General features: G+C 38.2%; 1 protein-coding gene across 1 annotated transcript in view; it reads left to right on the top strand.

Moving 5' to 3' along the window:
- Positions 1 to 12,724, top strand: part of LOC100548128 (1-phosphatidylinositol 4,5-bisphosphate phosphodiesterase beta-1-like) — a 383,894-nt gene that overhangs the window by 197,134 nt on the left and 174,036 nt on the right.

Here is a 12,724-nt window from a genome sequence, read left to right as displayed (position 1 = left end):
TTGAGAAGATAGTAGATAGAAACTCATCTGTTTCTTTTCTTTAAATATATTTCTATTCTCTCTCATCAACAACTGTAATGTCCTTTCAGGGCATCTTTTGAGTCTCAGAGGGGCAGAGAACTTCTTAGTAAAACCATGTCTGGCTATGTGGCAAATGCCATGGGCACAGCAGGGTCAAAGTGTTTGCGTATGGTCCCTCCTGTGATTCCACCAGTGAATGACAGAGCCTTCCGGAGGGAGGGGAAGTACTTACGGTGCTAGACAAAATCAGGCTAACAAGAGCTGTAAGTTGGAGCAAAGCTTCCCAGGGGATGGCCCTTCCTCTGTTTGGTACGCTTCAGTTAATAACTTCTTTTAGATTGTATTCATCTATTCATTTGGCTTGAGAACGCCAAATAACATAACAATGTGTCTGGGAATAACTCTTCACTTTTTTATTCAGTAATATTCAGTTCACTGACCAAATTTTATTGTAGTCAATGTCCAACCATTTATTTTTATTTATGCTGTCTTAATAATCACCCCATTAGCACTGACTGCATTAAGATGATAACATTGCCACTCCCTGTGTTTGACTTTCCCTTCTCATTTTCTCCAGGTGTGATGATACTGATATGTGATGGAACATTTTCCGAATAGCTTCTTTGATTTCCTCCTCAATGTATAGTACATAGGTCCCTCCAAAAGTAGTGCTTCCTACTTATTTCCGTGGAAAATACAACAGTTACAAAGACCACACTAACACTATTTCATAGACCTAGCTTCATACACCATGCTAAACTGCCCTGAGGTTCTGGCTGTGAACTTTCACAGCAGGAGCTGCTGAATGCTCAGGACTTTTAGTAGTTTGGCTTCATTTAGAGGTGCCAAGTGCTTGAAAATATATCAAAGCAAAGCAGATTCAGAGCTGGTGTGGAGATCACTTTGGAAATAAAAATATTCAGGATTGAAATTCATGTTGATGAGTACTTTGCAAGGAACTTGAAACTTAGAAAAACTTCAGCAAGACAGGGGCCAATCTTTAAATATTAGAGATCAGAACCAGGCAGGGCTATTTGAAAGTGGGAATTATTTTCTCTGCTTTGTACAGCATCTGGTAGTAGCTGAGGGCAGAGGCAGCTGCGGGTCTTAGTCGATGTCAGGTCTGACTCATTCTGGTAGTTACCATGTACCTGAAGCCCTGAACATTGCGGGGAATCTGGCCTATAACGACCATCATCGTTTCTACTATTCTTGCATATCTTCTAGTTGTAGACGAAAAAAAATAGTTTGTCCCACTTATCCCATAAATGTATATGAGACTATGAGCATGAATGGAGAATGTCCCCATGACTATCCGTATATCTGATTAGAAACCCTACATGAATTTTGTGCCATGTTTTTAATTCCTCTCAGTAGCTGATACTTTACCATTGTCACTATTTGTTTAAGTGGAGACAGCATGAGAGTGTTTGGCTGTTCACTAGATGAGCCAGAGTCGATATGTAAAACAGCAACTTGTAATTACTTTTGAGAGTGCCTTTAGGAAATAAGGAAATTACACTTATTTATTCACATGCGCTGTTTTAGAAAGAAGTCAGAGGCATCGTACTACTTCTCTGTTGGAACAGATGTATCTGGTATGCAAAGTGTACATGCCACATGTGGGCTAACTATGAAACAAAATTAAAATTTTAATCAAACTCTCAATGCTTTTATGAAGTATTAAACAGCAGATTGTTAGGAGTGTAAGTAGGTCACACATTGTGTTGAGCAATTGTGCTTTGTCCTTAGCCATCTGGCAACATGAATCAACGTCAGCTGGATGCAAATATAACCCTGCAAAGGTGACCTTGGTAACAGGATTGGTCCATTGAGCAGAGACTATAGGAGGGTTACCTGCAATCGCAAATATACATCAAGGGAAAAGCCAAAAACAGAGTTTCCTGATTCTAGAAATCTCTACAAGCACTTCTACTGGTTAGGCAGCCTGCTGTTTGTCAGTGGTAGCTACATTTAGTTTCAAATCAGGGAGTACCTTAATCACTACATATAAACCTGGATTTCAGCGGGTGATTGAGAATCCACTGAAATTGTGGTTGATATAAATGAGGCAGAAGACACCAAATGCAAATGAAAATGATTCCTTTTGGTGAGTTGCTGTTAGAGAGAATGCAGATGCAATCCAGGGATGTGTTTCTGAGGAAACTTAGTTTTTGAAGTGCTCCATTTTAAAAGTCTCTGAAGCATAACCCAGCAAATAGACAATACTTGTAGCTCAGTTGAAATGATATTATCAAGACAAACCTATTTATGGGTCTATTTATCTAAAAGGAATAAAAAATTCCAAGAGGAAAACATGTATAATAAAACTTCTCTGTGTTGTTTCCAACTCAAAACAGCAAACAGCATTTTCTATGCATTAAAGGTTTGCTGGATGCAGAGTTAACTCTGTATTTCACTGCCTTACTTTAGGTGTCAGTGTTTGAAATCTTTGGCTTAAATATCTTTCATAGTGACATGTCTGCATAGCAAAATTAGAATCTGATTCTGATGGTTCCCAGTCCTGTTTGGAAACCACTAATCCCACAAAGTACTTTTGTGGTCTAGTCAAATTTTTCTAGTTGATTGCATTTACAATGAAGTCAGAGTTTCCCTTGTTCAGAAAGTAAAAAATAGGAAAGGCAGATTTAGGTATTTCTAGGTTCCATGCTATTGACAAAATGGATTTAGCATATGTCAAACTTACGGCAAAGAGGTTCACACTTACATTGTCCTGAACAAAGGAAACATTTTCCTTCTCAAACAGAAGAAACACTCTGAAGTGTGGAAACCATTAGGTTTCCTCAGCCTGCCTTCCCTGCATTATGACTCATGTGGCTCTGTGGTTAAAAGCACCACTACAAAATGAAAATACAGTGCTGTTGTCTGCACACAAAAATGCTAATTTAAAATATTGTCAACCAATTGTGTTTAAAACTTGGAGTGATTCTCTGGTTACAGAGTGATTCTCTGGCTAGGCTCTATTGGAGTTCAGAGCTTTTATTATTATTATTTCTGAAAGTATTTTCTGGAACATAGAAATTACTCTTTTTGCACAATAAATGTATCAAGCCACATTTATTTCTCTTTCTCTCATAATGGAGAAAAAAAACAAAAAACAAAAAAAAGCTGCTGCTTAACCTGTTGTGTAGAGCTATTGTAAGACAGTTAGGATGTGAGCAGGATTTAACTGTTTATACCTTCCCACCATAAAGAATGTCAGGCCAACGTCCAGTTAAGGCTACAAGAAATGCTACTTTTGGTCAACTCACCTGAATGCTCTGAGGATTAGAATTTGTTCAGCTATAAGCAGGCTGGCATTACAAAAGGAAAAGCAGCAGATGTTGAAATATTACTGAGGGCTGGAGCACCTCCCCTATGGGAACAGGCTGAGAGAGCTGGCGCTCTTCAGCCTGGAGAAGGCTCTGGGGGGGAACCTTATAGCAGCCTTCCAGTACCTGAAGGGGGCCTACAGGAATGCTGAGGAGAGACTTTTTATAAAGGCATATAGTGACAGGACGAGGGGAAATCGTTTTAAACTGGAAGAGGGTTGATTTAGACTAGATATTAGGAAGAAATTATTTACTGTGAGGGTGGTGAGACATTGGCTGCGGATGCCCCTCCCTGGTGTTCAAGGCCAGGCTGGATGGGGCTGTGAGCAGCCTGGTTTAGAGGGAAGTGTCCCTGCCTATAGCAGGGGGTTGGAACTGAATGGTCTTAAAACCCAAACCATTCTATGTTTGACATTCATGTAGTCTAAGAATACTCTTGTCTGCTGAAGATCACTTTTTCAACATATAGTATCAGGTTTAGTTCTAAAACTGTTTAGAAGTATATTAATCTAAATTGCCACGTCTCTGAGAAGGTTCACAATAACCCATAGCATATGACAACTACGGATACATGAAAAGTGTAACATCTGATTTTGCTCTAAGCTTTTCCTTTAAATGTAAGGATTATAAATTGACCTACAAACACAAGCTGCCTTGGGTATATCTTGATTTGCAATCAGTGTACAGCATAAGTTATTTTTAGATGTGAAATATCTCTGCATCCACAAAGTGTGGTTATTCACTTGGTATGAATGCACTAGAGAAATAAGTAATTTTACAGTTCTAAAGTGACTTGTAATCATCTTTTTGCTCTTTATTAGATTTAAATCTTTTTCCAGCAGTTATGATTCTTTCAGTTGGATGAGTGTTTCTGATTGATCACCAGGTCAGACATAGTAATGTCTCTTTGGATTCTCATACATGAGGCTGCTTTAATTCCAAAAAAATAACTTGAAAGACCAACGCTGAAATGAAATCTTTGAATCATAGAACATCCAGAGTTGGAAGGGACCCACAAAGATCATGGAGTCCAATTCCTGACTCCACAGAGGACCAGCCAGAATTCAAACTGTATGGCTGAGAGCATTGTCCAAACATTTTGTGAACACCAGCAGGCTTAGGGCTGTGACATTGTAAATTTGTACACTGATTTCTAAAGATAAGTCTAAATGACAGACATTTCCTAGGATATTACTGGATTCTAGCACAAATTCATAAAGTTGGAACTCCACAGAGACTCTTGTCGTATTCAGAGCAGAACTTAAAGATAAACATAAAACTCATTAAAGCCATTACTTCTAAGCACTTGTGTATAGCACTGCTTAACAGAAACTAACAGGGACAATAACTCCTTAATAATATAAAAGAGCTCTGGAGGAAATGAAATTGATTACAGATCATGTAAAAATGAGCAGGCATTCAGAATGCCAGAAAACATGCTGTAACACTTGGAGATTGAAAATTTGGATCATTTCCGTTAATACTTGCATAGCTGCATTCTCAACTATTTCCCAGAGTCCTAAAACTTTGTGGTTTTAAATAAGATTATTTACAAACCAACTGACTCTAACTTTTAATTAATAACATTAATTGGAAAACGTCCTTACAAATTGAGTTTCTCCCTTGACATACTTGAAATAAATAAGTTATGATGGAAAACAAGATAGAGATAAATTGAAGCACTGTTTCCAGCTTTCAAAGAGCAGGAATTGGGTGATCTTCTAAATAACAAAAATACATTTCATCCTCTAAATATCAGTATATGCATTGATATTTACGCTCATTTTATCGTTACTAATTTAATTGCATTCTTATAATAAGAAATGCAGATAAAGTAAGTGCTACTGTAAATATTTTCTTGCATTTGTATCACTTCCCATTACTTCTGAATTTCAGCAGTTATCAGTGCTGTTCAGCATCCCCAAAACTGACCAGCTGTGGCAGCTCCTCAGAGCTCTGGTAAAGCACTACAGCCCCTCTCCTGGCAGAGCTCAGATATGCCCTGGAGGGAGGTAGCAACCAACTGTCACTTCACAATTCCCTTCTCTAAGAGTTTCAGCTGCTGGTTTATTGGGGGTGTTGAAGTGCCTGCATAAATGGGGTTGAGAAGAATCAAAAACTGTTTGATTAGAGTTCACATGCAGTGCATAAGGTCTCACTTGATGTTTTCATCACCTTGAGAACCATGTGTGGAGGGAGCTGCATCCAGCTCTAACCTCAGCCTTGTATCCTTCCCTTCCCTACAGTTGGCAGAGGGAGATGTGCGACCCCCAGCTTGCTTCTGTGTTTATGGTCCTGCCTGCTAATGTAAGCTCCAGTAGGCAGCAGATGATATTAATGCGCTTAATTAATTTAAGCCACAGCAGCTAGCGAGCAGATACAGAATTTGCTCAGCCATGCCTGCAAGAATGGCATAATCTTCAGGAGAGAAAAGGAATATTGCTAGGGATACTGTCTGCTTTAGCTGCACCAATTTAATTTATCTGTGAATTTGAACTGAAGTCCTTCTTCTACTGGAGCTTGAGTAAATGTGAAATATGGCAAACATGCTTTAGCCTCCTTGCACTTTGCTGAAGTAGTAAGGCTCCATCTCTACAAGAGATGATAGTGTGTGTGAATTTGCAGAGCTTAGTGCAGAAACCTTAGGAGACCGTAAAATACTTGGTTCTGCAGGGACCCGTCACAAAAAGACAGTCCTGCCCCATTTGCCTCACAGTTTTCAACCAGATGAATGGTACAAAAATTTGTAAAAGGTTAAAGCAAAGCACTTGTATAACGAGAGGCAACTTGAAGTACTTCTTTCTTATTAAACCTGTTGAATATACATTCATCATGACTGTTATATTAATTATGCACCTTTTATATTTTTTGCAACGTGATAGATTTCTCCAAGTACTGTTATTGAAAAAAAAAAACTGAAAAAAAGAAGATGAACTAACAATAGTTATTTGAATTAAACTTTATCCTAGGAAAAGCAAAATGAATAAGACCTGGGGAGAGATTAACAATGCTTTGCAGGGAGTAAAGAAAAGGAGGCTTTAATGCTGGGTTTAGGAGAATGTAAGTGACATAGATAAGATATTAACAACAGAAGAGTAGAAGAGTCATTGTACAAGGGAGACAGATGCAAATGCACACCCCACACCAGCACAGCTCTCCTCAGTAGCTGAGAAGCACTGAGACAGCAGTGTACTCATTGGTCAGACATACAGTGACACATTACAGGAAGAGCATCTGCCCTCTTTCACCTTACAAGAACAATGGAAGATTTTTCAACAGTTAATGCACCAAACAGAAACCACAGCCTTAATGTACAGGATTTCACATGACTCCAGACCGTTAAGGGAAGTCTGACAGGTATCTTTGGGGTCAAAGAAAGTGCTAGTAATAAGGTTGGATACTTCTAAACTCCAGATAGTTCTGAAATTGTGAATGTTCAGGCCTGGTTTTATAAAGCTGTGAGATATTTTTGTTTGCCTTTTTAATCTTGTAATCTTAATGCAATGTCTTAAAATGCAGAAGTAGCCTAGCACAGCCTGTTCAACCTGGTGAATAAAGAGATCTCCAGTTACTTTTGGTACGAGAATTTTACCTGGTGGCCTGCTATTGCAATAGTTTTGGTCCAGATCTTCTTACAAGTGCATCAGAGTGGTGCTGCTGAGACGAGCCACTCGGTAGCCTTTGAGAATTAGGAATCTTCCAGTCTGATGTTTGTTAATGTCATTTTTCGTAACATTTACCAGTTGCAGTTTAAACTCTTAAATTATTCACATGCACAGGGCTCAGACAACTAGCTTATTTGTTTTCATAAAAAAGCTTTAGAAGAGGCTTTGAATGAGATATATGCTCTGTCTGTTGACTTTTATCTTCTGACAGAGTGCCTAAGAAACAACAAGGCTTTGCAAGATTCAATGCAAGTGGAGAGCACTTGATTGCCAGCACTTGATTTGACAAAGCTCTGAATATATGTCTGTTCAGAAATCTACAGAGCTGCTTTCTAAAGCAGATTTTTTTACATTTGTACATCCTCTTCGCCATAGCATCTTAAGCTTCTGTGAAAATGCAGTACAGAATGCTTGGATTGATTAGATCTCCTCAATAAGAACCTAAGCAGATTTTACCTTTTTGCTGTGGGAATCAGGCAGAGATTTTTGGAAAAGAAAGAAGACATCGATTCACTAGTAAGCAAAAGCAATACACACACGTCCTGTAATTGTGTCTTCTTTCAGTTTATGGCCGTTAGTGAAAAGAGACAGGGACTGCACAGCTCTTAGTCTCTGGGAATGTGGTATGATGATGGAGCCTCTTTTCTGGCCTGGTGGATGCTGGTTTCCTGGTAACTCTGACATTTGAATTAAGGTTTAAATCTCAGGAACGTTAATGCTTGGAAGCAACATACCGAAAGCCTTGGGTGGACTCTTCATTAATCAGTGCTGCTCCTCTATGCCCATTTTATCTTTACTGTTCCCATGCTTGTGTGCTCTCATACAACCATGTTCCAGAAGTGAAATAATTGGCCTGTATCTGCCCAGCACAATCAGTAGAAAAAATGTTTGTATAATCCTGACAACAGAAATGTGGGTGGATTAGGTCAAACCCAGATGCCACCTGCAGATATCCCCTTGGCACACAGCTAGAGTATTATTCTTCTCAGGGCCGGAAAGGGCTGGAATTCAGACAGCAAGGCTGGGTGGTCCCCAGATTTATTGCGCCAAGAAAGAGTTCCAGCCTACTGTGCTCTCAGTTCCTCGGGCTGGAGATATAATCAGTTAAGCCATTCTGCAGTTCTGTAACTTTGGGAAGATAAATCTCAGAGAGTATATCTCCTACTTTTTTTTCGCTCATCACCTGGCCTCACTGTGTCATTGCTTACTGCAGTTGTTCTTGCGAAACTCAGAATAAATCAGTAAGTCTAGAAGTAGTCCACCAGCTGAGTCAATAACGCACTGGTTTTGTAGCTAATTCTTCAGAGTTATATGCTGGTTGTAACAGGAAATCCATGATTTTAATTAACAGTAAGTAGGAAATAGTCTGCTGTGAATTGATCTTGAACAGGTACTGCTGTAGTAAATTAGCTCAAAATTACCAGAATGTTCCATTGAGCAAATTGATATTAAGGCATCTTGAGTTTATCAGCTGTAGTTACATTATCTGTTAATGCTAGCTTTGGGTTCAGAAAAGAGTGAAACTGAAAATTTTTTCTTAGACACAAATTAATGATCTTAATATACAATACTGGGCATAGGGATAGAAGGGATTTCTCTCACATACTCATGTGGAGGCTAATTGGCATATGTATTACATCTTACCAAATAAATGGAACTAACAGCAATTTGACAAAAAATAAGATCTGTTTATTTCACAATCGTATAATGTTTAATGAAATTTGGATAGATGATGTTTTCTTTGGTGTTTGAGAAAAATCCTTTTATCTGATGCTTCATTAGAAAAAGGACTTGGATTTTAAACATTCTTAGGAAATAAATCTCCTTTCACTGCAGAGAAAGCTGTGCAATCTGCTATATTTAACACAGAGAAGGATTTAAAATTGCTTACGCTATCGTGCTAACTCTTTGAGACAATACTATGCTGTTGCTTTCAGATTCTAACAGTATTAACATTTGAGCTGCAAGTTTTTATTTCACACCATTTTGCAGATGGGAGAGTTGAGACCTTAGCAGCAAAATGACTTATGGGGAGTTGCAGAGGAAAGCAATTTGGCAGATAAGAATGGTAAACTATGTAATTAGTATGAGGCATTTAATCAGTTTGAGGCACCCTTTTGCCTGATGCTAATCTCAATTTCACTGGCATTTGCTCGTAACCATTTCAGAGACACTACTGAAATTACTTTGGATATGTACTGGTGTGGTTTAAAATGATCTTTTGGTACAGAAGAATAATTTTCTTTGGTTCAGAATCTTCCAAATTTGAGAATCCTTTATGAAACAGGAATGTGTATTTCACCTTCAAGATCAGAGGGTGGTGTCTTTTACATCCCCAGGGATGATTTTCATATAAAATCCATGTATAAGTATGTTACAGTTTAGAACAGTCAAATGTTGAGTTACATTTGCCAAACTGGGCCAATAAGTCTATTTCTCTAAAAGCATTTACTCTCTTCGACCCTTTGACCTGTTTCCTATGAGGACAGAAGGAAGAATACTGTGGCAGTCTCTGTTCTTACAGAAATAACTAGGTTAGCTGTTGCTTAACCAGGCATAAGTCATGGCGTTCCAGGCTTGGGTGCCCTGTACTTCTACTCTTCCTAGTAAAAGTACAATGTATTCTTTCTTTTCTTTGTTTAGCCCATTCCTATTGGGAAGCTAGGTCTTTTTTGCTATTCTTCCCCTTTAGTTGACCAAATTGGAATGCATTTTTTTGTAACTGCTGATGAACATTAAAATAATCCTTTGCCAGCCCGCTCTTCTGGATTAGCTATAGTAACACCAACTCCCTTGAGGTAATTTGTGAAGAGCAGTTGATTTGCAGGTGTTGTCTGACTACCTCTCAAACTAAGGCAAATGGCCAATTACATTTGCAGAGTGAGGAGTGTCATTCAGTGTGCTCTGACTGATAGCAAAATTCAGATTGACTTTGTGTCCTAAATGAGTGTGTCTTTGAGATTTTCAATGAAAATCATCCACGGAGACTTTCCTAAAACTTGTTGGCCTCGTTAGCATGGCGCATTAACTGTTCATGCTTGACCAGAGAAATATGAACTCTGGAGGAAAGAGCCCTCAGTTGGACTTGCTGTATCTTACTATCATTTATTATATTAATGGAAATATGTTTCTGAGAAACAGATTTTAATCTCCTGATCTTTGTCCAGCCTGCAAGCTAATAAGTGTTGATCTACGTCTAGTAAAGTTGATAGATATAATGGATCTTATAGATATACATGGATCTTGTACTGAGGTTAAGGATTTTTTTCTTCAGTTGAAAAATATATATTCTGACAATCTTTTGGCATTTACGGAGCTGTTTTGTAGAAACAGTTGTGTTTTCTTTTCTTAAATGATATAACTAAAGTAATCAATCATAAGCAGGAATGGAAAGGTACTTTTGCCCAGGAAGAGAAATAGCGCATGTGAAGACTATTCTTGCTGCAGTTGCATTGTGTTTATGTAACTTTGGTGTGAAATTGCAGAGTGATTGGTTTTACTCATGTTATTGCTAAATAGTGATTTTTCACAGCCACACAAAATAATTAATCTGAAATAATTTTCTCTTTCACTGAGATCAAACCCAGAGCCATTCTTTTCCTCCTGCGTTTCTTCTTCTGTCTAATTCACAGTCTCAGATCAATTAAAAAGAAATTTACCTGTCCATCCCATTGCAGAGGATATTTTCTGATACAAGGAAGATAGGAATACAATCAAGCTTCAGAATTTACTAATATGACAACAAGTTGCTACCTTGAATGTTTTTTGTACTGTTTCCGTGTTGCCATGAGCTAGATTTTGTCCTAAATGTTTGTTTGTGCAGCCCTGCTGTTGATTACATCCATGGGAAAGCATGCCCTCTATCCTTTCCTTTCCTTTTTTGTTTTGTTTTGCAATTCAGTCTTCTGTTTGTAGATACCTATATAAAGAACACTTATGTAAAACGCATCTGGTTTATTATTTTGAAGGTGAACTCTACAGTACACAAAACAGCTGCAAACAACTTTTGAAAGGGAGTTATAGCTTAATAATAACTTAAGCCAGAGCCTCCATTGATTAAATACTGGACAGTATTACTGTCATCCATATAGCTCCTTTTTTCCTCAGTATAGTGGCTAGTGAAAAGTGGTGGCTTCTTAGCTGTCCTGGGTTTGAGCAGGAAGATTTTCCCCCAGTTACCATCAGTGAAATGGAATCCTTTAGCCAGCCAAGTCCTTCATAGAAGCGTTACAGCACTGTAAAAGAAGGAGGTAGGCACAGAGGATCTGTATCTAAAAATTTCAAGTCTCTTGGGTTGCACCATGACTTGTAACTTTTCCATTTGCCTTCACACTACTCCTCAAAATCTTTCCTTCTTGCTTTAACATGGTGAATTTTGCTGCTGTGGTCTCTGAAAACAGTGTAAGTGCTTGCCAAAGGCTGAGCCAGCAGCAACACATGTAAGTTGCAGAACAACTGAGAGGGATGTGAATTATTTATAGAATTAAATGATGTGCTGTGAAGCAGCCTTTGTGGATAAGCAGTGTTCTTCCCTTTTTATTCTTCCTGTTACAATATGCTTTTCTTGATCATAATTTTTAGTGTTTGCAAAAGATAATTGTAAAGAATACAGTCACATTGCCAACATTCAATTTGAGGTATTATGTCAGAACAATTTATGGCAGTGAATAGTCAGATTCTGAGCCACCTTTCTGTGCATGAGCAAGAATAGAACTCTGGACTGATTGTGGCATTTGTTCTTTATAATAATGTCACAATAAATGTGAACACACCACAGCTCTTCACGGATTCTTAGAAAACAGAAAGTATAAAAAGCAGCACTTCTTGTGGCCATTCGCACAAGTGAGGACACATTCCTCACATTATTATCAGATAAACCAGAATATATTCAATGTCAGTATTTTAAAAGCTTAAAATTACACTGAATGGTACCTTGACTTTCTGCTTTAGAAGGTGTCTCCAGAAAACTACTTGGAAACCAGCCTTCTGTAGGCAATGAATAGCAGATAATGTTTTAACACTTCCCCATCATTAGTGGTGTTCCCATGTGTGTCTGTTGTCTCACTTCTAATAAATGCTACAGATATCTAAAGTATGGAAAAGTATGTATTTTTCTGTGTTGTATTATCCATACATTAGAGATTTCACAAAAGGCTGCTTAGCACAATGTCTGTGCATTCCAGGTGATGTTACTCACTCTAGATTCAAGAACGTGCTCGGGGATTTGAAAGATCATGTGCTATGGTCATGACCTTCAGAATAGAAAACAGTTTGAAAGTCAGTGTTCGTTTTAATCCCTATGTTTCTTTCTGATTTTCTTTTTCTTACGCTGCAAGACAATGCCTGGATCTCCAAAACTAGTGAGCACCCTGTGGTAAATATATGTGTGTATATAATATAAGTCTGCTACACTAACGTCATTTGGATTGGGAAAATCCTAATGGTGCAAGTGCACAGACAGTATTGTTAGTAACTGCATAAACGGTACTGGATTTGAGTGGTTTGCACCCTACTGACAGCTGAAGAGTTGTATCTTGTAACCTTGTAATTTCCCATCACTGTGGAATTCATGCTATCCAGATATCTCTGTTAAATTTGGTGGACTGTGTTTTGAGTACTTGCTGAATAATGAAAGGGAAAAAAAATCCTCAGTTTGCTTTTGTAGAATCGTTATCTCTTTTGGATGTTGCTGCTGCTGCTGCTGCT

This window comes from Meleagris gallopavo, chromosome 2 (assembly GCF_000146605.3).
Source record: "Meleagris gallopavo isolate NT-WF06-2002-E0010 breed Aviagen turkey brand Nicholas breeding stock chromosome 2, Turkey_5.1, whole genome shotgun sequence".
NCBI lineage: Eukaryota > Metazoa > Chordata > Aves > Galliformes > Phasianidae > Meleagris > Meleagris gallopavo.
Note: the sequence above shows the minus strand (reverse complement) of the source record. Positions and strands in the feature narration are given on the sequence as shown.